Below are 5,599 nucleotides of genomic sequence, written 5' to 3' on the forward strand. Positions count from 1 at the left end.
GTTTTCTTTATCTGTATCGAGATAAATTCTGCCAATGTAGGCACACCTCCAATGGAGTTGAATATATATAATATCCTTCACCACACAATATAATAATACGCAATGAATGTCTAATCCAATTATGAATACTTAGTAATATATCAATAAAAATGACTTCCGTACCGCCACCGTTATGTACAATTAATATATGATTTGACAATAAAAACATATAATTTATCTTTAATTTTAATCTGTATGCACCCATATAATAACCAAATTTATTATTGGTTGATAACCGTCTATTTTATTCGATTACAACTGATGATACCTGTGGAGATTCCCACCCTGATCATCAGCTTAATGTCATATATAGTTTACTTTATATTTACTCCTCGTGAAAGATTGTTTTTCTTTTCACATTTTTGTTGTTTGGCCGAAGTTAGCAGTTCATACCGCTTCATATGCAGATTGTTAATAAGCTGTCTACACACACTCTCTAGTTGTCCAGTAATATTTTGAACAATTTCATTGTTACGTTTATCCACAGTATAGTAGAAAGGATTAACTATTAGCTGAACTAAGTCTACTTCCTCTGCAAAGCAAGATTTTGCTAAAAGTTCACTTCCCATATCAATTATTATCTCCATCAGTCTTTTCCTGTCGGTTTCAAGTGACTCACATGTTAGTAAAAATTGTGACAAGATTTCAGGACTCTTATTACAAAGTTTACATGTTGGACTGACTTTGTTTTTATTGAATGATGCTCGATTCGATTGAAATATATATGTTCCTGTAGCAATTTTGGTTCTTGTAGGAATCCTTACAATGTCTCTGTCTCTATTGTTGGCTGTTTTTGTAGTGATCAATGGGTGTATTTTCCCAATAGAATATTGACAATTTATATACCGAAGAGTTGAGTATATCTTTGAGTCATCAAGAATTTTATTGGTCCAGTAGCTTTGCACTTTATTGTTTATAAAGGATTTCCATTTTGTTTTTGTTAGTGGATTGTCCAGAAAGTTTTCTATATTTTCTATATTATATAACAAACAGAGTTTTTTAATATCAATGAACCAACTGTTACTATTGAAAGATTTTAATTTAAACTGCCTTTCCGCTATTCTCCACACATTTGAAGTTTTTTCTGATCTCGTGATGGTCCCAAATAATGTCAAAATTTTGATATGTAACTCAGCTTCAATAGGTATCATGCCAGAGAGTATATAAATGGCTGGGTCTGCTGTATTTGTAGATAATGATTGTAGCTGTTTTAATAATTTCTTGTGGTATAGATTAAGAGTTGTTAGAGATTTTCCTTTTGGGATCAAAATTTCTAGTCCATAAGTAAGAATAGGTAGTACAAAAGTTTTAACTAGTGAGAGAATTGTTTCTGGGTCCAAACCGTTGGTTCCATGTAGACCTGATCCCATTAAACTATATAAAGTGCGTCTTGCTTTTTTGATGTTTTCTTCAACTGTTAACTGGACTGAGTTTTTTTCTGATTTATGTATTCCAATGTGTGTTGCTGTTTTAACTACTGGCATTGGCTTATCATCCATATTCCAAAATCCTTCTCCTGTTTCTATTGTTTTTGAGGTTGTTCTTACTGGCAGTATTACACTTTTAGTAGGTTGTAATAAGTATCCTTCTCTTCGACTGAAGTCAACTGCAATATCAACCATGGACTGTATCTCCAGTGGATTTGTTGCTATAATAGCGACATCATCAGCGCAGGTAGGTGCACAACAGTTTATGTTACCAATTTTTCCGCCGAGTCCTGTTTCAAACAAGAGGTTCAATAAAGGGTTGACATATACTTTATACAAGTCAGCAGATATAGATGTCCATCCCAGAATATAAGGATCACCGCCAAGGTTGCTTACAAGTCATCTGAAATCGTTTACAGCTGGGATCAATCAGAGACATATGAGTATATATATCTGGATCAATATATAAATCATTTTTAATATACTTTGCACCAATTCCTCTGTTTCTAATAAATATGTGTCGCATTTAAAAAATAAAAAAACAACTTCATCTTCAACCTCACCTGAGAAAATTCGTAACGTTATTTTTTTTTTGAGATACAAGTTGAGAAATTAATAGCTTGATAATCCAAAATTATCGTCCTTCATTTTGCCGATATGGGTCATTTTCAAAAAAATGTCGAATTTTCAGTACACATAGGTTAAAAATTTTATTTTTCATGGAAAATGCAGTTTTAAGTGTTTAAATGAAAGTTTGCATGATTTGTGATTCGGAACATCAATAATAAACACGATTTATATCTATTTTGATAAGATTAAAATATGTTTAAGTCCGATTTTTGCGTAATTTATGTGCGTAGTGTCAGGGTAACATTTTTCAAATGATTTTTTTCTTTTTTTTATTGCCTCAACACATCTGCCAGTAAAAGCCATAACAACAAAGGAACTTGATGCTAAACAGCAAAACAGGAAAAATAAAAATAATACTTCATACAAACTGCTGTGGGACAAAGTAGATAGAAAACGTTATCAATCAACATTTAAAGAGTTACTGGCAAGTTCACAAATCAACTGGACCAATTATTCTGTCGATGAGAAACTACAAGACCTTACCTTCATTCTACATAAGACAGCTGAATCTCCTGTACCAAAAAAGCTCATTAAGCTAAATGGCTTCAAAAGAAAAGCATCTCCAATTGTACTGCAGCTGATAAGAAACAGCAAAAACAGACATAGAGAATGGGATATGGCAGGACATCCAAGAAACGGTCACAAACTTTTTCTTGCTAAGAAAGAAGCAAAACGTATACTAAGACAACAACAGAGAAAAGAAATCGCTATCGAACGACAACAACAGAGAAAAGAAATCGCTATCGAACGACAACAACAGAGAAAAGAAATCGCTATCGAACGACAACAACAGAGAAAAGAAATCGCTATCGAACGACAACAACAGAGAAAAGAAATCGCTATCGAACGACAACAACAGAGAAAAGAAATCGCTATCGAACGACAACAACAGAGAAAAGAAATCGCTATCGAACGACAACAATGTTTTGATAAACTGGAGCATGATCCGTATGACAAAACCTTCTTTCAGCTAATAAAACGAAATCATATGTACCAGAATTTATTGTGAAAAAGGAACAAATAGCTTCAACCTCAAATGAACAAAGACAAATTTTTGCTGAATACTTTCAGGAACTAGCCATCCCACAAAAACATCCAGAATTTGATAATCAATTAATGCTAAATAGCCAAAGAAGATATAATATCATCAAGAAAGTCTCAAAGTCGGAAAGAAACAGGAAAATTGACGTCACCAAGGAAGAAATAAAGAAAGCTATAAAAAGCTCAAGAATGACAAGACAGCAGATGAATATGGGATAAGAGCAGAACATATTAAGCATACGGGAGATGAAGTACTAATCGCCTACCAAACCATTTTTAAACAAATACTGGAAGAAGGCAAAGTAGCAAAGTCATTTAAGACTGGAGTTATTACACCTGTTCTGAAAAAAGGAAAAATGCGATGTACACAGAAAACTACAGAGGCATCACTGTCACTTCAATCCATGGCAAAGTTTTCGAATATGTACTTATAGAAAAGGCTAAAATACGCAAAATGAATCAATCGAATATGCAGTTTGGATTTACTGAAGGGCTATCCCCAAATAAGCCTTAACTTATTCTATCTGAAGTATGCTCTGAAATTACAGGAAAGAACAAATTATTATTTATTACAACCCTTGATAGCCAAAAAGCATTTGATGTTGTCAATCATCAAATTCTATTGGACAAAATGTCTTTTCTTGGTATGGATATTCAATTCAGGGACATAATCCAAGACCTATATGATGATATTACATCTACAGTGAAATGGCAGGGAGATCATAGCTTCAGCTTTAGAATTGAACAGGGTGTAAGACAAGGAGGAGTCTTATCAACCCATCTCTATAAACAATATACAAATGAACTTCTTTGCAATCTGGAAAAACATGAAATTGGTATCTCGATTGGGAACACCTATGCAGGATGCCCTACCTGTGCCGACGATATCGTCTTACTTTCATATGATCTTGCAGAAATGCAAGAAATGTTGGACACTGTGTATACATATGCTGGAGATCATAGATTCCAAATACATCCTGTGAAGAGTAATAGCATTATCAAAAATATTACAAAGCAAAAATCAGTGAACCTTAATAATAAATTAGACAGTCTTAAACTTGGGGAAAACGATATAGACATCAAATCTGAGACCACACACCTTGGACTCAAGAGAACTACTTCTGATGACAGTAAAATAAATGTTGACGAAAGAATAACATTGGCTAGGAGAACTCTATACTCATTGATCAAAAGTGGAGTCCACGGAACAAATGGATTAAACCCCAGAACTTCAGTCAAAATTTACCAAATATACGTTATCCCAAGATTATTGTATGGGCTTGAAACTATAAATATTCAAAATAAGGACATGGTCTCGCTCTGCAGTTTCCATCTAAGCACACTAAAATACATCCAGTCCTTACCAAATAGAACAGCTACCTCAGCAGTATATCTCTTAGTTGGCGCTCTTCCAATTGCCGCAGAAATCCACAAAAGACAGTTCAGTCTCTTACACTCCATTTCTATGAGTGATAACATCTCTATCAGGGAAATAGCTCGCAGACAACATATAAGTGGAAAACCAACTAGCTTCTTTGTTAAAATACAAGATGTACTCACTATGTACCAATTACCATCATTCAGTGAAATAATGAATGGCCATTTTAATAAACTAGATTGGAAAATAATTATCAGAACATCAATCAATTCATATTGGACCTCCAAACTAAGAGAGGAATGCAAATTAAAAACAACTTTAAGTAAACTGGCATTTGACATTATGGAAATAAGAAAAACACATAATATATGGGATACCATTACTAACTCTGTTAAACAAGTTAAACAGGCTGTAACAAAAGCTCGAATGGCTACAGGAACATATACTCTACAGATCCATAAAGTAAAATTCAATCAGTCGACTAGTCGGAGCTGAATCCAACTTGCCCTATATGTAGATCGGAAGATGAGACTCTTCTCCATGTACTTACTAGATGTTCGGCATATAATGATATTAGAAAATCACAATTTCAAATCCTGAAGAACCTCGTTATATCCAAAATTGGTCATGAAAAATGGAAAAGTCAGTTTATTAATATGATAGACAAATAATATGCCAACTAATAATTGACTGTCAGTGCCTCGTTCAACAGAACTTATTGCCTAATGACAAGGAATTTATTCGAATTGTCGAAGTTATCTCAAGAGAATATTGCTATGCTGTGCATGTTAGAAGGCTTAATGCTTACAGTCTATTGTGAGGTTGACGATCTCTGTGTGATATAAGATAAGTTGAGTTCTATAGTTTAACAGACAATATGATATTTTAGATTTTAGCTATAAGTGGACATTTAAAGAAATTATTGTTAGTGTACAGAAATATTTTAAACTTTGCATTTGTGGATGTAAATACACTACTAGTATTCTACTGGTGGAGGATTAATCTATTATATTTTAGTGCTATTGAACAATATATTGGATTTATCTCCAAGTGCTCCAATATTGGAGGGATTTATGAAAGAAGA

Source organism: Mytilus californianus, unplaced genomic scaffold (assembly GCF_021869535.1).
Source record: "Mytilus californianus isolate M0D057914Y unplaced genomic scaffold, xbMytCali1.0.p SCAF_11, whole genome shotgun sequence".
Classification (NCBI taxonomy): Eukaryota; Metazoa; Mollusca; class Bivalvia; order Mytilida; family Mytilidae; genus Mytilus; species Mytilus californianus.